Genomic DNA, 24332 nt, shown 5'->3' on the forward strand with positions numbered 1-24332 from the left:
TTACCTCGAGTATTTTGAACACTTTTCCTTGAGTACGCTTGCCAGTTCCTGTTTAAACTCTGTTTCTAGCTTTTGACAACTAGTCTTCTAAAGGTGTTTTTGCCACTTTTTCCTGAAAAACCAACTCTCTCTTAGATCCCTAATGGTCTCGTTATTAGTTAGTAATTAGGTAAAAGGAAATATTTTCTTCGGAGAGTATTGAGAGTGAATAGCTAGCCTAGTTTACCGTGATTAATGTCACTTATTTGGTCTAGGCTTGATATCTTGGTCGGATCTTGTGAAGTGGTTGTTGCTACAAGGTTGCATTGAGGCTAAGTGTTGCAAGAGAAAGCTCGAGTTCCAGGTAGGGGATGCCTTTAACTCTATCTATGCTTTTCTTGCATATACTATGTTTTATATGAGGCCGCTTGCATGGTTTTGAAAATTATCTATTTTACAATTGAAATGGTTTGCGTTGATTGGATTGATATGTTGCCAATTGATGGGGATGTATGGAGAGGTCTGTTCCTCCTTGAGCCACCGGTGGCGAGCAGTGTGCACCATACCCTTGTTATTGAATACTCCCCTTGTCTCTAGCCTTGTGATAATTGAATTCCGGAAAGTGATTGGCTAGATGGACGGTTATGATGGAAGTTATGGAAGAAGATCAACTGCCATGGGATTGTAGTTACATGGTGACGATCACGTGGAATCGCAAACCAGTTTTTATCTATTACTTTTTATCAAAGCGATATCTCATGTTTTTAAACTTAGATATGGGGCCGGGCAAGGGCAATGACTGGATGTTGGAGCCTAACCCCTACTTTAGTTTGTTTTGCAGGCTGTTGTGGTCGAAGCTTGGGTACGGAAGATAATCCTTGGAGGCCACAATTTGTTTTATTTAAAGTTTATTTCTATTTGGCTTGTTCGATCTCGTTAAATTTTTTTAACGTTATGTATGGTTGATGAGATGATGTGTGTGATTGCTTACCACTAACGTGGAACCCTAGGGTTAGAACCTCCATTTGAGTTTAGGTTCTAGTGGGTTAGACCTAGAAGACTCACGTAAATTACCATTCAATGAACTTAATGTAAACTTGGGCTAACAACTAAAAAAATAACGTAGGTTCTAAAACTCAACACAACACCACCTTCCTTTCCTCTTCCTCGCCTAATTTGTAATTTTGTGGTTACGAGCCAAGCCCACTATACAAGCCTAAAAATTCGGGCTTATAGATTTCTTGTTCTTCAACCTAAAGGCCTTGTCTCTTTGAGGAATTCTAGGCCCAAAACACTTACTCCCTAAGTGTCGCGGATGTAGGGTTCCTTGGGGAGGCAGCGCTGTGGTAATCCGGTCTCCGGGTCGCCACATCCACTTCATCCGGCCATATCTCGACCGTCCGACCACCATTGGCCTCACCACTCGATTCGCCTCTTCTCCCTCGTCAAGTCTGTGGCAGCCTTGTTACTGAAGGCAGAGAAGTGGTGGCGGTGTTGCTTCGGGGGTCACCATCAGAACTCACAATTCCTGCCACCTCTGGCGAAGATTCTTGAGGGCTTTTGAAGCCCAGGAGACATAGATGCTTCCCTCCAAGCAGCTTGCAACTATTTGAAGTGTGGAGGTCGAATTGAGGATTTGAAATTCTAAGGTTTCACCGATTCTTGGATTTTTTGAGGTAAATTCCGGCCAAATGGCTTTGATTCAGACTTTGTGCTAGTTGTGAAAGTTGATGTACATGTTGTGGGGAAAATTTTGGCATAGGTTTCATGACCCAATTTGGGGGTTGCCAGTGGTATGTGGAGCCACACTCAGACACTGCTGGCGGCACATCTGGTTAGGTTTTTGGGTTCTGTTTTCATGGTTGTCACCTGCTTGTCAGTACGAGCTTGTTGATATATCATGAGGTCATCATATTGTGAGAAATTGAAGCATGCTAGATTTACGTAATTTTGGTTATCTCGATTTTCTATCCGTGAGGATCCGACTTTTGGATCGTCTTATAATTTTGAGAAATTGATCCTAGAAACCTAACTAGATGTGCCGCTGGCAGTGTTTCGAAGACCTTGGGAGGTCTCGGATGGTGTTTTGTCTCGATTGACGAAATCTTCGGTTTTGGGTTCAAATGCTCGGTTCGAACCGTAACCACTTTCATTTTAATCGTATACTAAGTTAAGACCTTATTTTACTTAGGTGATTGACAGAGAGTGTTCTATACTTTATCTCGGCTATAAGAAAAGATGCAACGGGATTTAGAGGTGAATAAATCTCACGTGTTTCATTTATGAACCAAGTTACATTATTGTTCGGTTTAATCGCTAAATTGTGAAATTGTTTTCTGGAAATAAATATTTGTTTTAAATTATATGAACTTGATCAACTACGGTTCATATGTAAGTAAAATGAGATTTTAATTATAAAAATGATGTTTCTCAAGTTTTGCAATTGTGGAATATAGTTGGTATTAGTGGCATTCCTGAGTGGATGACAACGAATATATATATATATATATATATATATATATATATATATACACGTGAAATATATATCTTGATGGCGTGACATTTGTGATGTGCATAATAAATTGTGATTTTATTTAGGTTGTTGTTTTGAGCATTTAATCTTTGCGGGATTACAATACATCATGTAATTGTTGATTTTTTTTTTTTTTTAAAGAAGGGCTGGTGCAGCTGCCCTCAAGCCTTGATTAATGAAACTGTGGAATACAAGGGGGAGGACATTGAGCCTAAACCCCTGATTACAATAAGCAACTAGAGTATGTCCTGAAATAATATCAGGAAACTCTACACAATACCTGTATTCTAACAAGCACCAACTAGCAAAGAGCGCTCTATTGGCTGCTCTATTTGCTTTGAGATAGCAGTGACATAACGGAAAGATAACTTGATATGTAACACGATTACAACGTAGCATAATTGCCAACTTTAGCACAGCTTTCCTACTATGTTGCCGCCAGATGATAAATCCGACGACACTTAGCTTCACCCTGCCACTAGGCGGCAACGACCATTTGATGAAGCAAGGAACTCGCCGCCTACCTAGAGCAGACAAGGCACTTTGAGTGCACACACAGGCATAAAGCCCGACTAGCCATACACCACATATGTATGGACTTATTACCCGCAAAATGCGCAATAGAACTAAACAACAAAAGTAAATAAAAACTTTAAATAAATAAACAGCAAAGGTCAGGCCCAAGAGATGATCCCAAACCCACACATCAGTCCAAGAAGTATAGAGACCACAGCCCGTTAGCAAGGCCCAGCCCATGCCTAAACCAGCCACAATCGACGTCACGCCCTCCCTGTCGGACCACAGCCTGCATCGGACCACCACCGCTGTTACTTCTCCAACCCGGTTGCCCCACGACACAACGCCACCAGCTATCCTACCCAGATCGGATATGGAAAGCTCCATAGCTCCAAACCAGACAAGTAAAGCTAGCAACCCCCATCTCCAACCAACCAAGATTCGAATCGTAGCCATGGATCCCCCTTCCCCCGCCCTCTTCACCCCCAAACCAGTGGCAGACCGGTTTCCTACCGCCTCTCCTTCCGGCAAACCCGGCAAGCAAGACCAGAACCAGAGCCCGTGAACTACCACGATCTCTCCTCCCTCCTGCCACAGATCCCATCGATCCAGAACGACACCGCCCCAATTGATAGAACCGCTCTCATCCATCAACAACGCCCGTCCGACGACAGAGTCAATGGACGCGCCGTTTGACGGAAGCAAAAAAAAAAATTGTCGAGAAAACCTAGCGCCCTTGAGAGAGAAAAGTTCTTTAAAATTAGGGGTGTAATTGTTGATTTTATTGTGTTGAAAGAGTATTTGAGTTTTGGAGTAACATTTTGAGTCATGTGGGACTTTTTAAATATTTTCAGTCTACAGACTAGTGTCACAGTGGTGACAGAGGCAATTATATATGGAACCACGCCTTTGGCCGGGTGAGTGGTTATGATCAGTTAGAGCTCTAGTTTGTCTGCTATTGTATTGCATTGGGGTAACACGTGGCTTACTTGAGGCCCATAAGTATGCGTTTTTAAAAGAGAGTTTCGGGTGGTTTCTTTCTTTTATTGTCCATTGAGGGACTTGGGTTCTTACTAAATGTGGAGTTGGTTTCAGGTTGCTTTAATTTTATTCTTGAGTTGAGAAATTGTCAAGCATGCGGGTTGAGTCATTTTATTTGAGTTTACTCATACGAGCTTAAAAAACTTATCAGGTTTGTTGTTTGCAACCCGGTGCACTATTCCATGGTGTAGGGGTTATTCATGTAGGTCAGGACCACTAGGGTTGAAATCGTGGCGTGTAGTTGCAGCAGAGTTATGTTCAGAACCTATTTGGTTATCGTTCTGTTGTACGTAGTATGCTCTTAGTGAGCGTTTACATTTGTATTTTGATGCTTTCGAGTTTATGTAAACACGTGGTGATGTGATATTTGACTCTAGTGATTCAGTCTATTTTAACATTTGTGATTTCAGTTGTTTTGTTGCTTAGTTTAAATGAAAAAAAATTCTAAGCATTTGGGCTTTTGTTGAATTATTGCTTTTCAGATTTGTATTCTTTTATTCAAAATTTGGAGAGTGGCATAACTATTGGCTGCCCGAATCCAATTAGTTACACCGGCCCAAATATACGATCAAATATTACCTCTTTTTTTTTTTTTTTTCCTTTTTTTTTTTTCTTTTTTGAGTCTTTGTTGTGCATGGTTTTAGAGTTATTTTACTTGAATAACTTGCAGTGGGTAACTTCTTTAACTTTTTGATTAATAAATGGATGTATGAAAAAACAAAAAATAACCAATGTTCCCAGCCGATAATCACTTTGCAATTTGGCACCTGCATTGCTTCTAGAAACGCGATGATCAAGCAATTTGATGATGAAGCAATTTGATGATCAAATTATCCTTTGGTTGGTGTTTGTTGATGCATTACCATCGCAATAAGCTAGTTGTAACTTCTTTAAATACATCATCAGCAACCATGCATGCATGCCAGACCAAAAACAAAATGCATGCATCAACCCAATTGATGCAAAGGCTAGTGCAGAATAGCAGTTCAATTCAAAAAGATAATTAAACAGACACATCTGTCGTAGCTCTCCGTCTGAAATTAACTAAGATCAACTCTGTAAAACCCCTCTGTAGCACCGTCGTCTATTGCGGATCAACCGGGGAAAGAGACCGACTGAGCAAGGAATAAGAACAACCAATTCCTATATCCTGCAAGTGGTGGAACTACTTGGTCGGGTAACTATCATTGAAAAGTGTATACGTGCATTGATTATGAACATTGTTCCATTAATATAATTACCATATAACCAGTGATGGATCCAGGATCCGAGATTTGTCTAGGCTAATTAGAAGTACACCATTTTTTTTTTTTTTTTGTGGTTTGAAACCCAGTGAGAGCCTCATCCTCACGCCTTTATTGATGACCTAATATGTTAGTTACGCAAACAATAGTACCATAAGAAGAGTCATTAGAGTTTGTTAAAAAGTTCAGGCTGCAATATGACTATCGCGTAACTCACCTGGAATTGACTTCTAGCCACACGGAATATGATGATCTTCTGCACCCAACTCACAAATGGCAAGTAGTTCAAACCTGGACTCTCCCTTCAACTTCTCTAACTCTATAATTGATCAATCAAACTTTGAACATGCTCTCAGCTACCCACATGAAAACAGAATTACCAAAAGCAAAGTCTTGCTGAGAACACACAGGAACATGCTGCAATCAATAAGGAACCCATTAGTGAAAGCCAGTAATCTACCAGTGTTGGAAATTGAAATTGAAGCAAAACCAACCAAGAAAAGGCACACACAAGTTTTTTCAAAAGTACAGGGGTTTCATAATTAAATTTCGGGACCTAGGGGATCTGGGGAAGTGCTTAGCTTGATTAATGTATAGACAATGATAGAGCAAACAAGAAGAGCACAAAGCCACTGGATATACGAAGGAATTCAGAACAATAGTGGTCAAGTCGGCAAGAATAAAAAAAGTCAAGAAACTCAATACCCAGAATCACAGCAGCAACTCCAATTCTCCAAATCACACAATCTCACGCAAAAGCAAGCCAGCAACCACCAGCAAGTCAGCCACTAACCTCCATCGAATTGCACAAATTGAAATTTAGGTAGATTCATGGGATTTCCCCAAATTGGTAAGAATTGAAGATGAAAGATAGAGTATCTGTACCTGTGAGGTAGGTATCCCCAAATCGGATTGTGGGTTCACCGTTCACGGCGATAACCGGCGGTGGTTTGTGGGAGTGGGAGTGGGAGTAATCAAGTAGCGCCAGCCACTGACCTACGTACTGAGCTGCTGTGGAGTACGCGACCTACAGATAATTTTTTTTCTTTGGGCTGGTATGGGCTGAAGGTAAATATATATGTACATAAGGGTTTTTTGGCCCAAAATATTGTCTAGGCTGCAACCCATAGAGCCTACCACTTGCTTCCGCCACTGCATATAACACTGGTACGTGATAATTTGGTACATAAAAAATAAAGGTTTTTCTAAATGTACCGAGCAAATTTTTTACACCCACCAAGATTATAAAATCTCTCAGTATACCTAGCAAATTTTCCAATAATATCCTTTGTTTAATAAAACTTAGCAAAACTTATATAGACTAAAAAAAATTGCGAACCCAACAAACCCAAACTTTATTCGCGATAACCTTTAACGGCACCCAGAAGTTTTTTCTTTCTTTGACATTAAAAAAAGCTTCTTCTTTACAAATTGGTTTTATTAGGTGGTTTCTTGCCGAATAAAGTAGTTTTATTCAGTGCTTGTTGACCGAACAAATAATGTTACAAATAGTGTTCCTTCGGTCATTTACTACTGTATAAAATAACTTTTTATTTTTTTAATGTTAAATGATAAATAAAAATATGCATACCTTATTAGAAGCCTCCGAAATCATGATTGCACTCACAACTTTGTCTATATTATGCGTATTAAACCTAATAGATGAAGTAATTATAATGAAAAATGAAATTTGAGTTCAAGATTTTTGTTGGAAGAAAATGATGTTGTTACATGAACACTATGAAGTATGTGAACTGCTGGATATAAATGGAAAATATGATTTCAAATTTTTTTTTTATTATTATCTTTTAATACCATAGCTTTTGACGTCATTTGTTATAAGAAGCATAACTGTCTTTCATCCAAAATTGATTTGTTGGAAATAGTTAGATATTTGTTGGGTACGTGGCATTTAGATATTTGTTGGGTCATATTGTCGATATATCTGTGTTGGTACTAAAACTCCAAAATATTGTATATTATGTAAAAGTAAAATGCAAATGGAATTGGTCTACTCATTTCATTACATAATCCCTTTATATAGGGATAGAATTACAACGGAAATATCAATTACATTAAATACATTGAATGCTGATTGATCTATAATTGTGCTAATTGATGGTAATCACTGATTCCTTGATTCCCTCTCCGTCAGTCTCTTTGACGAAGGCACATAATCTGTTTTTCCTTTAACACTCCCCCTTGTGCCAAGTCAAAGATAAAGTGGTGCATGAGTTGTTGCCTCACTAAAAACCTTGCCAAGTTACAATAAAAACCATGTGGGACAAAAAATAAACCTTGGTCGAAGGAAAAGAGCACAACGCACCTTCTACATTTGAGTATGACATGTGTGTGTTAGGCTCCCCCTGACGTCTACACCTCCCCCTGATACTTACATTAATCAGGGGAGCTTAGAAAATCTTCACATTCCTATGCTTTCCACATGTTTCTCAAATATGGCCTTAGGCAATAATTTGGTGAACAAATCTGCCATATTCTCCTCAGACCTTACTTGATTCACTTGAATCTTGAGGAGAGCCTGTTGTTGCTGATTGTAGAAAAACTTTGGCGATATGTGTTTTGTATTATCACCCTTGATATATCCTAGCTTCATCTGTTCGATGCAAGCTGCATTATCTTCATAAATGCAAGTAGACTCTTTAGTGGTAGAACTCAAACCACTAGTCCCTCGAATATGTGTAATGATAGCTCTTAACCATATACACTCACGAACCGCCTCATGTAGAGCAATGATCTCTGGGTGGTTCGAGGAGGTAGCCTCAAGGGTTTGCTTGGTTGATCTCCAAGATATCGCCGTGTTCCCAATGGTAAATACATAACCAGTTTGGAAACGACCTTTATGTGGGTCAGAGAGGGACCCAGTATCAGCAAAACCAACCAAAACGTCATTTGGCGTTTCGATGTAGGGAGTGGCGCTTTCGCCATCAACATTTCCTTTAGGGATTGCAGTTCCATATGCGGTCCCTCTTGTCTCTCTGTAGGGAAAGAACAGTCCCAAGTCAATGGTTCTTTTTAGGTATCGGAAAATGTTCTTGATACTATTCCAATGACGCTGCGTTGGCGTTGAGCTAAATCTAGCTAACAAGTTCACTGAGAATGCAATGTTTGGTCGAGTACCTTTGGCTAAGTACAATAATGCGCCTATTGCACTCAGATAGGGAATTTCAGCTCCCAACACCTCTTCGTCATCTTCCTTTGGACGAAATGGATCTTTCTTTGTATCCAAGCTTCGACCGATCATGGGAGTGCAAATAGGATGCGCTTTGTCCATGTTAAATTGCCTGACTTTTGGACATACGCAGACTAGTGGATTAGTATTCCACAAACTCGGTGTTCTAGTTCAAGGCCTAGACTGAATCGAGTTTTCCCAAGATCCTTCATTTCAAATTCGGATTTCAAATAGCTCGCGGTTTCTCTTATTTCATCAAGAGTACCTGTTATGTTCATATCATCGACATATACTGCTACAATTGCAAATCCGGAACTTGTTTTCTTTATGAATATGCAGGGGCATAATTGATCGTTCTTATATTCCTTCCCAATCAAGTAGTCACTTAGACGGGTATACCACATCCGCCCTGATTGTTTCAATCAGTAAAGTGAGCGTTTCAACCTAATTGCAAACGCACTCCGTGGTTTAGAGTCACTTGACTTGGGTAATGTAAGGCCATCAGACACTTTCATATATATCTCTGAATCTAGATCCTCATAGAGATATGCAGTGACCACATCTATGAGCTGCATTTCCAGTCCTTTGGAAACTATTAAGCTAACTAAGTAGCGGAACGTTATAACGTCCATTTTGGGAGAGAATGTCTCCTCGTAGTCAATTCCAGGGCATTGTGAGAAACCTTGCGCCACAAGGCGAGCCTTGTACATTAGGACTTCATTCTTCTCATTACACTTTCTAACAAAGGTCCATTTATATCCTACAGGCTTTACACTTGGTAGGGTTAGCACTACCGGACCAAATACCTGTCTCTTTGTCAGAGAATCTAATTCTGCCTGGATTGCTTCTTTCCATTTAGGCCAATCTGCTCTTTGTTGACATTTTGCAACAGAGCGTGGTTCGATATCATCGTGCTCTATGATTTCTTGAGCAACAGTATATATCATCAATGTGTATGGAAGATCTTTCTATCAACTCATACGCACTCTCATAATCCTTTGAGATTTCTTTGTTCTCTGGAATCATTTCAAACATCGGAGCGTCCTCTAGTATTGATTCATGGACATAACTATAATCAGAGACAATCTCATGAGAGGGATTCTATACATTGATGATTGGTTTGTGCCTTACTCGCCCTCTTCTTCCTTGGGTGAGTGTCAATCGAACCAAGTGACCTCCACCTCTTCCTTTGGGGAGCCACGGCCTCAACCACACCTCCACTAAGTGTGCTTGCAGTGCCTCCATCTGCGGCACCGTGCCCCTTGTTGGGGACTTCTAACCTTGCAGGCACATTTGCAGTTGGTATATGTGATATGGTCACTTTTGCGATATCAGTAAACGCATCAGGCATCAAATCTGCTATGTTCTGAAGATCGATTATTCTTTTCACTTCACTTTCACTTTGTAAAGTGCGGGGATCAAAATGAGACAAGGTGGGGATAAACCACGACAATTCCTGTTGTTCCCTTGGAAAATCCTTTTTCCTACCTCCCCCTAACGACGGGAAGACTGTCTCATCAAAATGACATTCCGCAAATCTAGCGGTAAAGAGATCGCCTATCAAGGGTTCCAAATAGTGGATAATTGTTGGGGATTCGTATCCAACATAAATACTTAATCGTCTCTGATGACCCATTTTGATGCGCTGTGGGGGCGCAATAGGCACATATACTACGCAACCAAATATGCGTAAGTGTGAAATGTCAGGCTCATATCCAGTTACCAACTGGTACGCAGAAAATGGTTGGCTAGTAGTGGGTCTGAAACGAATAAGTAAAGCTGCGTGCAATATTGCATAACCCCATGCAGATATAGGCAGGTTGGTGCGCATAACCAATGCCCTAGCCACCATCTGTAGCCTGTGGATGGTGGTTTTTGCGAGACCATTTTGTGTATTCACATGGGGTACATGATGCTCTACCTCCATCCCAATAGACATGCAATATTCATCAAATGCTTTTGATGTAAACTCTCTAGCGTTATCAAGCCTTATAGACTTGATAGGGTAATCAGGGTGGTGAGCCCTTAAACATATAATCTGTGCTAAGAGTTTTGCAGCATTTCTTGTGGACAATAAAATGACATGTGACCAGATTGTCGAAGCATCCACCAAAACCATAAAGTACTTGAATGGTCCGCATTCTGGATGGATAGGTCCACAGACATCTCTTTGTATCATTTGTAAGAATGGAATGTTTTGTTTTGTGTCTTTAGCATAGGAAGGTCTCGATCCTGTTTTGGCTAAAGAGCAGGTTTTGCAAAATGAGTGATGTGCCTTTGAAATAGTTAATGAGGCATAATGGGATGTAGTGCTTCTGGCACTTCAGAAAGCAATGACTGCATTTGAGCAGTACTAGGACCTATACCTTGCAGTGTGACGAATTTTTCTCCCACTTTATTTTTCACTCGAAAGAAGGGATGTCCATTTGAGTTCTTTAAAATACGGATCATCATGTCACGACCTCGGTGCCATAGGCGGTCATGCCAAAGCTTGTATGAGTCAGTGTCCCACATTTCATTATGGTAACAGTATAGGATTCAATTATCCGAATCGTAGTGAGGTATAGTCCACTAGATTGACTCATAAGTTTCTCTAAAATGCGTTTCCTTCCACATTCATTAGAGGTAATATAAAGGTATTCAGTTCCATTCTCACAGTGTGTTTCTACATGATAATCGTTGGCACGAATATCTTTGAATCTTAACAAGGTTCGATTAGCTCATGGTGCATACAGAGCATATCTCATATTCTTTGGAGTATTTCTATTTTGATAGAATGATAATCTTCTCATTCAAATAATTTTTTTCTTTTTCTAGATGTATTGCTTTACATCTTTATAGTGCAATTTCGAACCATGTAAATATGTGTAGTAAATAAATTTGAATAAATTCAGTGCTTCAGAATAAAATTCAAAATTTATTAATAAGCCAACGATAATCAAATCAAGGTTACATTCATAAATCTAATTCATTAAACCATTATTGAAATAAACTTTAAGACCAAGTAATAGTCTAATTAGAAATGAGGCATTATGCCTTCACATCTGTCTTTGGAAAATAAATAGATAAAGCAGGTCAGTCAAAATCTAGTGCATCCATTGACTGAGCAAGTTCCTTGTTGCCATTGAGGTCTGCAATTGTGAGGTTGACATCTGGGTCATGGCCTCCTTCTTCCATATAGTGAGTTTCTTGTTCTTTAGAATCCCTATATCTCTTGTAAGTGGCTGCAACTATGTTGCTTGCTTGGCAGTTCTTGTACCAATGCCCAATGATTCCACACCTATAGCATGGTTCATTGCCAACTCTATCCTGTTTGACTGAAGGGTTCTTAGGTGCCTTTTGCACCTTGTTTCCATCACCTCCACGTCCCTTTCCACGTGGTGCATTGTTGCCACGTGAGTAGGGATAAGCACGTCCAAACCCCTTTGCATTGGAGTTCTTTCCACCTTTTATTTTTCTATAATTAGCCTCGGGAATTTTCTTTGTCCAAGTGGGCCTAGCATTGTTGTTCAAGAGATCCTCATTTTGCCTCTCAGCCACTTGCAGCAGGCTGATCAACTTATTGAAGGTTGTGATTCTTTTGTTGTCATACTCCAGCCTATACTTGTCCACTAGCATAAACGCTGAAGTAGGAAAGGTGGAAAGAGTCTTGTAGATCATATCATCTTCTGTGATTTCCCTTCCACAGAAATTGAGACATGCCTTTAAGCTCAACATGTCCTTGTTGAAGTCATTGACCCTTTTATAGTTAAGCAAGCGGATTCCATTCCACTGAACAGCCAGTCTTGGGAGCAAAGTATCTTGAATGTTCCCAAAATGTCCCTTAAGGTCATCCCACAATTCTTTGGGTGTCTTCAACTGAAGGTACTCCCAGCGTAGGCTAGGATCAATATGTCACCTCAGAAACATTAAGGCATCTGCTTTCACCTTATTAGATAGTTCATCATCTTTGGGGTCGGTACTGGTGGTGGTGTAGTCTTTTGCCACAAAGGCAGTTTCTACATCGGAAACCCAACAATGGTACTCAAGTCCTTCTGAGTCCAAAATGTCAAACTCATGTCGACTTGGATCAGCCATCTACATAAAACAAGAGGGAATATATAAATTACACAGTCATAAAGACATCCACATGAATTATTTTCCAAAAATATGAATTAGATTTTAAGACCAAGATTCGTAATGGTCACATTTTTTTCTTTCGATGTTATGTGAAAATGCTTTATCACAGTAAGTGTGTATGGATAATGCGCATGAATTTTCATTATCATGGCAAAACGGAATTGATATGTTGCATTCTAAAACTAACCATATAAAACATAGCATATATAAAAATAAATTACAGGGCATGCCCAAATTTCACACATATACAACAAATTATATGCTACACTTAATAATTAGCAATAATATATCATGAGTAAAAAATAAAATACTAACGATAGCATAATATAAAGGCATGCTTAGGAATAATTATATAGGCGTAAATAAAAATTTACAAAACATGCTCAAAATTGCATAAATAATATATAACAAGATATATATGGCATGTTCAAAATCAAGTATAAACTATAGCATAATTAAAACATGCTTAAACATAAATAACAAAACATGCTTAAAAGTTCTAATTATAAATAATAAAATATACCATAGTATGAAAATAAATAAAAGAGAACATACTTGGTTTCGTGAAAATAAAACAATCCTAACACACGCGTGTGCTGATGCAGGCGTACGTAGCGATGTTTTTGAGCTTGAGAAAAAAAACTGGGCCGATTCCTCCTTTTCTTTTTTTTACAACAGTGGGCCGCAAGGCCTTTTTTTTTTTTTTTCTTGGCCTGCTTTTTTCTTTTCTGGGCCGCTGGGCCTGTTTCTTTTTTCTTTGCTTTTTTTCTTGATTTCTGCTGGGCCGCAGGCCTACTACGTCTCTTCATAGCCTTATTTTTTTTTCTTTACTTTTCTCTTTTTTTCTAGCCTACTAGCTTTTTTTTTCTTTTTTTTTCTTGGGACGCAGGGTCTGTTTGTTTGTTTTTTTTTTTTGGCAAATTTGGGCCATAGGGCCTTTTTTTTTTCTTTTTTTCTGGGCCGAGGGGTCTGTTTCTTTATTTTCTGGGCTGCATGGCCTTTTTTTTCTTCTTTCGGGCCGGCTCTTACTTTGGTCCGGATCCCCCTCTTTTTTCTTTTCTATTTTTTTTTCTTTTTATCTCTTCGTCCTCCTTCGCTTGGATTGCAGTGGAGGCTAGCGTGCGCCGAGGCTGGGTAGGGGCGCTGGGCAGGTGAGCGATCGCCGGGGCTGGAAAAGAGGAAGCCGGAAGAAGGATCTGGAGGTCTGGCCAGACATGGGACTGCAGGTTGGTTCAACAGTGCGATGGAAGGTGGGGTGCTTACGGCCAGGCTGCTGCAAGCGGGATTTGCAGGAGGCCGATCTGGGCTGTAGACGGAGGCGGAGGTGAAGGGCTGGTGAGGTGAGGTCGGTCTGACCAGTGAGGTGAAGACCAGCTTGAGAGGGAGACGAAGGCCGATCTGCAAATTTTTTTTTTTTTTTTTTTTTTTTTTTTTTTTACGGGAGAAAGAGAGAAAGTAGAGAGCTAGTGTGTTTTTTTCTTGGCTATTTGCTCTTAGCGTGCTGATAACGTGTAAAAGTAAAATGCAAATGGAATTGGTCTACTCATTTCATTACATAATCCCTTTATATAGGGATAGAATTACAACGGAAATATCAATTACATTAAATGCATTGAATGCTGATTGATCTATAATTGTGCTGATTGATGGTAATCACTGATTCCTTGATTCCCTCTCCGTCAGTCTCTTTGACGAAGGCACATAATCTGTTTTTCCTTTAACATATTAATGGATTTAAGTAATGGAGAGAAACATAATAGTTTATGGGGAAAAAGAGATCAAAGAGAAGAGAGAGATTAGTCAAAGATTGGTTATTTCAAAGCTTTGAAATTTTGAAAAACTTAATTTCAAAGCTTAATTATCTCACATCCCCACTCTTAAGCTTTGAAATTTTGAAATTTTTAACTTTTGAAATTTTTAAATTTTTGTTGAAGGAGAAACACATTATGTGCATTTGTCAAAGTAACTGACGAAAAAAGAATTAAGGAATTGCGATTATAACTCAATCAGCATTTACTGTCATTATTGTAATTGATATTTCCGTTGTAATTCTCTCCCTAGATAAAAGGACTATCAAATGAAATGAGTAGACCAATTCTCATTTACTTTTACACGTTATCAGCACGCTCAGAGCCAATAGCCAAGAAAGAAAGAGGAAAAAAAAAAAAAAACCAAAACCCTAGAAGAAAAAAGAAAAAAAACTTTTTCTTCTTCTGCCAACCCACACGTGCCTCAATCTTCTTCTTCCTTTTCCTCATCCTTGCCGCCGGCACTCTCCACCATCGCAGCACATCCAATCATCTGGGTTCTCCCCCAAACACTTCAAGACCCTCCCTCAATGCCACTATACCTCTTGAAAAAATAAAGGAAGCAATTGAGCCTACTCGAACAGAAAAGAAAAGAAGAAAAAAGGGAGAAGGCCAAGTTTTTCTCAAGCCCAAAAATATTGCTACGCACACCTGCATCTAGGGTTGTCAATTCTGACACGACCCGATAACACGACTCGAAACCCGCACGAAATAAAGCGGGTTGAACCCGCACGATTAAAAAGCGGGTCGGCGGTGGGTCAACCCGCCATGACCCATTTAATAAATGGGTCGGCCACGGGTCAAACCGCCAACACGAAGTGAACCCGTATAACCCAATTATGTTGTACTTCTTCTTGAAATTTTGGACGTTTGGAGTATTTGATCATAGGATTAAACAATTTGAAATATTTTGCTTTATAGTTATTAGATTTAATTATTTATGAATTATATATAATTATTTATATTCTTTGTCTTGTGGAGTTTTTAGCGAATTTAATCAATTTATGCATTTTTTTAGTTAAATGGGTCGTATTGTTAACATTTAAATGGGTCATTTTGTCTAACACTACACGACCTATTTATTAAATGGGTTAAGCGGGTTGGAAACGGGTAACCCGTTTAATAAATAGGTTGGGTTTGGGTTTAAATTTTTGACACGATTATTAAATGGGTTGGGTTTGGGTTTGTCTCTTGAGACACGACAAATACCTTGACCCGACACGAACCCAACCCGACACGACCCATTGACAGCCCTACCTGCATCAACACGAGCGTGCACTAGGATCATTTTGTTTTCTCAAAACCAAGTATGTTCTCTTTTATTTATTTAATTTCATACTCCGGTAAATTGTGGAATCAGCATGCCTTGTAAATTTTACATAATTATGTTTATTTATGGACAATGATAAAATAGGTCATTTTAAAGTACCTTATGACAATCTAATCACCACAAATGTCCCCAGGATAATTAAGGTCACCTATTAACAACCTACCACTAAAGTTAAGTTTAATTACCAAAGCTGTCACTGGCAGCTCTCTCTCTCTCTCTCTCTCTCTCTCTCTCTCTCTCTCTCTCTCTCTCTCTCTCCCATGGCGTCCAGTACGTCTGGTCCCCTATGACATCATTTCTGCATTCTTCGCCAGAGCGGGAGCTTTGAATCGGCTCTATGGATTTGGAGAGATTTGGTAGCGGCGGCGCGTATTTCCGGGAGTTGCTTCGGGAGTTCCTCAGATCCGGTTTCGTTTTTGAGCTTTTCGAGATCTAGCGTGAATTTGATGGAGTTTGAGGAATCAATTGCATGAGGAGCTTTTTTTTTCTTTTTTTTTCGCATCGGCCTCTACGGCGGAGATTCGTCTTCTTCTTCATCAAAGCCACATGTATCTCTCTAACTGCATCCTTGATTTTTCAACCAAAAAAGTTGTAGGCTATAGCTTTAATCATCATTTCTTATTGATATTGTTGATAACTTGATAATCGACCAGCAGTGTAGTATGAGATGACAAACTTGCTGATGAATTGCTCAGTTTAATGGATTTATATGAGTTTGTTTGGAGTTATAGGTAGACAAAGGAAAATTATGTGTGTGGGATTGGCTTGCATATGGAGATCGAGGCCTTGTTACTTGTTCTTCTTCAATGGTTATCTGTTTGGCTCTTTGCCTCTGTAATTTATGAAGCACAACTCAAGCTAATTCTCTCAATATCTTAGTCAAAATCTTTGCTGTTGATTTGATTTTGTTATTTGTAGTGGATTGGTTTATGTGTAGACAAAAGTTGCTGCTCTTGGGTATGTCTGTGAAGTTTTTAGCTTTTATTGTTATGCTTATGTTGTTTTTGCTAAATTTGATTCTGATATAGTTTTGGCATTACAGTTTATGGATATGGTAATTGTGTGGTAGTAAATGTTAAGAATTTATGGTTGTATGATTTCTAGCGTAGCATTGAGATAGAATGTACACCTAAGTGCCATTTTCAGTGTAGTGTCTGAAACATTCGTGTAAAATTTATTGAATTAAGAGCTTAATTTGGGGGTACCATGGACTTGCTTAATCAAAGTGAATTGATAGTGAGAATCAGGTACTAGAGGACAAATGGTAACTCAAAATACTACTGTATTTAAGCTGATATCACATTGTAGTTGTATTTCTTAGTTAGTAAACTGCTCAGTATGCTAAGTTGATAATTTTTTTAAGTTGTGCAAAGAGATACATTGCTATATACATGTATTGTATTGATAATTTTCAAGTTGACTTTATACTTTGATGTATGTATTTTATTCATGATTGAGTTTACTGCCTTACTTTTTGTTTTCCCCTTTCCATTGAATTTGCTTGTATGCATAGGAAGAAGTGCATCATGTTCTAGTCCCCCAAAGCCAAAAAAGTTGCTAGAATTGATTGGAATTTTAATAGCCGGGGAGGTATGCTCTATAATTATTTAAAGCTAATCTCTATATTAAATTGTACAGTTTTCTATAGATGCCACCGTATGCTCAATCTTTTAAGCAACTGAACAGTAGAATCTTTTTGTGGATAGTTCATCTTTTTTATGTTTTAAGGTGCATAATCACATTTAATGCTAATCTTGGTATTTGTAGGATCATTATGTTTCATACATTTTTTTTTCTTCGTGGTCGTACAATAATAAATTTTGAAATATATAGTCTTTAATGAAAAATCTTCGTATTTGTAGGAGCATTATGTTTCATACTTTTTTTTTTAGGGAAATGAAAGAAAAGGTCATTTTAGAGAGTGAAATGTTAAATAGGTCACTAAGTTTCCCACTTGATAAAAAGGTCTATTGTGAATTCCTAATAATATTAATTTAGTCCTTATTAATAATGAGGTGATGTTAAAAAAGGTCAGTTTTTAATTTTTTTGATTCCGATTCTGCCCTTCAAGCCAATTCTCTCTCTACTTCGCTATATTCTTCTTCTCCTCCACAAAGACACAGACCTCCTCTCTCGAGTGTCAATGGTGAAGAACGACGCGTCCTTGGGATCAGTGGGCAAGTTCTTGAAGCGGTGCCAGCAATCCGGCGAGCCTTCGACGATCGACGTCTCCAGAGATCGGAGCCAAACGCGCACATGAGGCTCTACGATGATCTCCTTATCAACGGGTTTGATTCTCTTCTCAATTCTCCTTAGTTTTTTTCAGCCCTGGTATTTGTAATTGTAGTGAATTAAAGGTTCAGGAACTTGGAATTGGAATCAGGTACTACACAACGACGAGGCTGTGGATTGGGACACCGCCTCAGATGTGCGCTCTGATTGTGGATAACGGGAGTATAGTCACTTATGTGCCTTGCTCTGACTTTGAAGCGTGCAGTAACCATCAGGCAAGTTCGGCTTCATTTTCGTACTTGACTTGGTCATTAACTTAGTTACTTTCATGATCTGTTTATTCCTGATTGGTTTTCCATCAAATTCGATCTTCTCTGATTTTGTTGCTATTGCTTTGTTCTCAACATCTAGATCGCTGTATAGGTTTTGCTTTTAGATGCCTTTGTATTGGTGTTTGGCTTTCTAGGCTTGATTTGTGGCTCTGTACTACTTGTCTGGGAATTTATGGCTATATATTTGGCATCTGTGTGTGCAGAAACTGAAGTCCTCTTTTAGTTTTGTATAATTTCTGCTTAATTGAAGTCCTCTGATACATGCATGGAACTTGACAACTTTGTTCTTCCAAGTGTTTACTGGTTCAAGTGATTATCTTACTAGACTTTACTTACTCCTGATCTCCATGCATTAGATGAGGCAACAAAAATCGGCTTCAGTGTTGATTTTTGCATGTTGTATGGAGACATGGAGCAATAAATGCTAGCTGGTTTATTTAGAGGGAGAGAATTTAGGTGGTTCTAATATATTAAGGAAGAGATTTTAAGTAGTTCACTGAGCACACAGACCATGGCTTGAGTCAAGAAATTTTGACTCTTAGGTCATGTATGAAAAGGTGATACTTGGCGTATTACCAGGAAATAGTTACCCATTAATGCACTGATATTCTTTACGTTATTTGTCTATACTTATTTGTCTACTTTTGTGTGTGTACATTGTTATTTGCTTTCCATCATTTGCTTTGGCTCATGCTGTCGAACAAGATTGGTGTAAAATTAAAGATTCATCTGTGCATTGAAGTTTTATCATTGCTGCGTATTTTCTATTTAAGTGCATATTAATTTGGTCTCTCTCTTTTGAAATGAAACAAATGGTTAGATTGTCATATGTGACCAAAATACACTTTCTTTAGTTTCTATTCTGCCAATTCCCAGCTTGGCACCCTTGTAATAAAATGTGAGGCACAACCTAGGTTGAATAGTTGTTCATAATTTTGTTGTGATTTTTCTATTGTCTTCCTTGACCATTTGGTTTAATTGAACCTTAGAAGCACAGGGTAGCTACTGTCGAATTCATTTAATTGTTAGGTTTGAACTAGCTGCAACCATTTCTGTTCAATGCATTCCTGATAGATGTATTGAATAGGATGTAGGACAGGCAGAGGTGTCTGCTGCCTCTACTGGTCCTTGGTATTATATCCTGCTCCAGATGAAAGGACTTCTAAGGGAAATTTCTTGTAATTCTTTTCTTGCTCCATTGAGAATATAAAAGTTGTAGGCACTACGCCGTTAATGCAGCTTGGCTCCACTATATTCTTTAGATAGGAGACACGTAATTACAGTGGAAGTGAAGTGAAGGGCACAGTTTAGTAGACAATGATGTAGTCCACCACAAGAATTGCCATTGTTATCTCATCTCTCACATAATCAGAAATCCATCATAATGTAGCTAAGATCTGAATCTGAAAAAGTAAAAATAGAAAGGAGAATAATTTGAATACAGATGTGGTGTTAGTTATTTGGTCATGTATATCCTTTGGGATTTCTATGCGGCAAGAAGATCAATTATGGAAAAAGTACTGTGCTTGTTGTTTACTCACTAGAAATAACTATCCTAACAATCTTCTCATGTTTTTTCAATGAACTTTAGGTTTGTTCTGCAATTGTGTTCTTCTGACTGGCCTGAACGAAACTAAGGTTTGGCAAGTAAGATCAGATGGAGGAACTTATGGAGATAAGAAGAAATCGAGAAGTCATTCATGTAATTGTGCACCCGGTTATGGAAGTAGAAGTTCTAGACAAAAACATTGTCTTCCTCCATCTTTTTTGTTGATCCATTCTACCTCAACCCCAGCTTTGACTGTAAAGCTCTGACACTAGTTCATTTGATTTGGAGGCATGTTATAGAGTTTTAGAATTTCATATGAACAACAGATGGGGTAATTGCAAAGTTAATTCTGCTCCATCTGGTTATCTCAGCTGCTTGAAAACTGTGTCAGTGTATTAGTTTTCTGTAAAATAATTTATGGGGAGAATTAAGGTTTGCGATTTTCAATATTTTTCGAGTTTCTTTGTTCACCTTTATCCTGGCTTGGATTTTTGACTAGTTTCTCTTTGAGATCATATCACTGGCTATGTCAGTGGCCAAGTTACTGGCCATGTCACATTCATGAACATGTCAATGTCAATCCCTGGTCAGTGAAATCATTGTCTAGACCAAATCCCTAGTTAGTGAGGTCACTGGCCAAGTCACTGTTAACCTCAAGTCACAATTAATTACTCACTAACTAAGTAACTGACCATGTCACTGACAATGTCACTAACCAAGTAACTGTCAGTAGCCAAGTCATAAGTTAATAGCCAAGTCACTGTTAATCACATGTGACTAACTAAGTAACCGACCATGTCACTAACCAAGTAATTGATCATGTCACTAACCAAGTAACTGTTAGTAGCCAAGTCACAAGTTAATAGTCAAGTCACTGTTAATCACATGTCACTAACTAAGTAACTGACTATGTCACTAACTAAGTAACTGACCATGTCACTAACCAAGTAACTGTCAGTAGCCAAGTCACAAGTTATTAGCCAAGTCACTGTTAATCACATGTCACTGACCATGTCACTAACCAAGTAACTATCAGTAGTCAAGTCACAAGTTAATAGCCAAGTCACTGTTAATCACATGTCACTAACTAAGTAACTGACCATGTCACTAACCAAGTAACTGACCATGTCACTAACCAAGTAACTGTCAGTAGCCAAGTCATAAGTTAATAGGCAAGTCACTGTTAATCACATGTCACTAACCAAGTAACTGACCATGTCACAAACCAAGTAACTATCAGTAGCCAAGTCACAAGTTAATAGCCAAGTCACTGTTAATCACATGTCACTAACCAAGTAACTGACCATGTCACTAACCAAGTAACTGTCAGTAGCCAAGTCACAAGTTAATAGCCAAGTCACTGTTAATCACATGTCACTAACCAAGTAACTGACCATGTCACTAACCAAGTAACTGTCAGTAGCCAAGTCACAAGTTAATAGCCAAGTCACTATTAATCACATGTCACTAACCAAGTAACTGTCAGTAGCCAAGTCACAAGTTAATAGTCAAGTCACTGTTAATCACATGTCACTAACTAAGTAACTGACCATGTCATTAATCAAGTAACTGTCAGTAGGCAAGTCACAAGTTAATAGCCAAGTCACTGTTAATCGCATGTCACTAACTAAGTAACTGACCATGTCACTAACCAAGTAACTGTGACTTGGCCAGAGATTGACAGTGACTTAGCTAATGACTTGGCCAGTAATTGATACAGTGACATGAATAGTAACATAGCCATTTATATGGAGATAATGAATGTGTGTGATGCTGTTTAGGTTGTATGCTTTACTAAAATGGAAGTGTTGCTAGTTCATATACATACTTTATAAGATCATATAATGAAACTAGCCAGTGGGGTCACTGGCTAGGTCGCTAAACAAGTCATTGGCCAGAGAAGTCACTGGAAAAGGCCAAATCCTTCGCAACTTGTGTTAACCTCATATCACAGATTATGTAACTGATCATGTAACTGACCATGTAACTGATCATGTCACTTACAATGTATGTGACTGACCATGTAACTAATCATGTCACTGTCGTTGTCATTGACTTGGCCTGTGACTTCAATTGCCAGATCACTAGCTGGCCAAGTTACTGGTTACTGTTTTACACGTCTCTGACCATGTCATTGTTAATTCCTATTCATGTCGCTGTCAATTCTTGGCCAAGTTTCTGACCATGTCACTGGCTATGTTACTGGCCAAGTTATTGTTAACCTCAAGTCATCGATAAAGTCACTAATCATGTCACTAGCCAAGTTGCGATGACAGTTGTTTGGTATACTATCAAAAACAAATACATTAGCTGATATTTCTATTACAAACTGATCAAATGAGCATGATCCAAGGTCAAAGTCATGTATTTTGACAGTCGCATAACTATCATAAAATAATTAAATAAGAAAGACTAGCTGTGCGAGCAAGCATTGCTCTATGGAGAATACATTTGCCATGAAAAGCAAGCACGATAAGTAGAGAAAAGTAAACAGAAACCCAGATGCAAAATTGAGCTCTATAGTCAGTAAAGAAAAACGACATTTTATCTATTAATAAACTATTGGGACACATGGCTTGGCTTCAACATCTTGTTGTACTCCTGAATGATAAAGAACAACTTGTGCATCATACAATTTATACAAAAAATTCCACGAGGCATTCTTGGTTTCAGCTCCAGAAATTTCTGATATATACCATCTGCAAAAGAATGACGAGCATTTCAGTGTAACCCAGACCTAACTGAACATCATTTTCTACTAGTAGCAAATCATACTATTCACACAGTTAGCCCTCAATTCCCTTATAGTCACCCTAGTATTAGTTTCCAGGTTCCAACTACAGAAGGCTGTGTATCTAGCACTGCATATGTGGGTTTTAATACAAAGTTATTATTAGGGCTACATACTAGATGAAGCTCTACAGCTTTCTAAATTTCCAGAAAATTTAAAAGGAAAGATATATGGCTTCATTGCATTTATGGTCCAGAAGATTCACTCTCACAGGAAGAAACACATATGGGTATACATGGATAACAGGTAGGAACTAATGGAGTCTAAGGCAGCATTAACAAACATAAACCCAGATCAAAACCTGAAAGGCATCAATCTTTGATGCAAAATTCCAAAAAAGAGTGGTTTTCCTCATAAAAGTATTTCCCCTCGAGCCACATATGGCATCGTCTTGCCCACACACCCTTAATCCAAACATCACTCATGTTTCTGGATACATAAATTCAAAGAAAATAAAAGCAACATCAAGAATCCCCACCTCACAAGTGAGCCAATCCTTGACCTTTTAGGAAAAATCCATTTTCCCTTGGCACTTGAGCCGATCCTTGACCAACCATGTAAACTGTAAGCATCAACAAGATCAGTTTTTGAATAAAAACACCACAACATTTAAACTGTAAGTATCACATATTACTATATTAGGTACAATTCAACAAATCTCAATTGCAAAGCAGTAGCCATACATCCGTGTGTGCATGTGCACATCGTCAATACATGAAACATTGAAACATGCAAGTTTTCAAAAAAAAAAAAAAACATGAAACATGCCCAGGTACTTAATGCTGTGATGTTATTTCATTATGCTAAGACCAGATCCTTCATAAATTCTCAGTAATCTTAATAGTTCATAAATTCTCAGTAATCTTAATAGTAATCCACAACACAAGTCAAAACCACCACACAACCAATTTTTGAAGCCAAAATTAACAGAATTAGGATCACATTACAGTCCACATTGACATTTCTAATGCAATTGCGATCGAGTAGTACCTGCTTATAGAGAGCGTAGAGGATGAGAGCGGACTCAGAGTTGAACTTGGCGCGAACGGCTTTAGAGGAGGAGTGAGGAGATCCGTCGAAACTGGCGTAGGAGGCCGCCACGTAGAACCGCTCAGGGTATTGGAGCCCCGAGCTCGCCCGATCTATAGCCATTTATGCTCGCCCGAGCTTGCCTTTGACAATCATAGCAGTGAAGATTGCCTTTGCGTCGTCGGAGCAAGAATTCAAGAGGCGTGATGGCGTTCGTGACAAGCGATTCGATTCCGTCACCAGAGATCATACCACACGTGGAGCTCTATCGCCGGGTCAAGGCATGCAGGTGACCTATCGGGGCTTTGTTAGGAGGTGGTGGAGGTCGGAGGATCACTACTGATCGTCGAGCCATGGCGTTGAGGTCAGTTAAGAGGGGGGGATTATTATCTGAAATTGATTGAGAGAAAGATGTGGTTGGCAGTTTTTGTAATTAAGTTTAACTGTAGTGGTAGGTTATAAAGAGGTGACCTTAATTATCATGGAGATATTTGTGGTAACTGTATTATAATAAGACACTTCAAAATGACCTCTTTTATCATTGGCCCTTTTTTTTTCTTCGTGGTCGTACAATAACAAATTTTGAAGTATATAGTCTTTAATGAAAGAAAGAGAACAAAGAAAGAACATCAGAGAAAC

General features: G+C 38.7%; 2 long non-coding RNA genes across 3 annotated transcripts; both read right to left on the bottom strand.

Moving 5' to 3' along the window:
• Window positions 1-4651: 4651 nt before the first annotated feature.
• Window positions 4652-6360, bottom strand: LOC112167206. 2 transcript variants are annotated; one of them, XR_005800241.1, is made up of 5 exons: window positions 6199-6360; window positions 6019-6101; window positions 5531-5730; window positions 5311-5435; window positions 4652-5234 (listed from the first exon to the last, which is right to left on the bottom strand). It is a non-coding gene; the product is annotated as an uncharacterized LOC112167206 (long non-coding RNA). The 2 variants fall into 2 exon arrangements; XR_002923646.2 differs by having other exon boundaries at window positions 4652-5219; window positions 6199-6359.
• A 15819-nt stretch (window positions 6361-22179) lies between these two features.
• Window positions 22180-24107, bottom strand: LOC112166667. The gene is made up of 3 exons (XR_002923375.2): window positions 23655-24107; window positions 23143-23226; window positions 22180-22572 (listed from the first exon to the last, which is right to left on the bottom strand). It is a non-coding gene; the product is annotated as an uncharacterized LOC112166667 (long non-coding RNA).
• Between the last annotated feature and the right edge of the window lie 225 nt (window positions 24108-24332).

This window comes from Rosa chinensis, chromosome 5, assembly GCF_002994745.2.
Source record: "Rosa chinensis cultivar Old Blush chromosome 5, RchiOBHm-V2, whole genome shotgun sequence".
In the NCBI taxonomy this organism is placed as follows: domain Eukaryota; kingdom Viridiplantae; phylum Streptophyta; class Magnoliopsida; order Rosales; family Rosaceae; genus Rosa; species Rosa chinensis.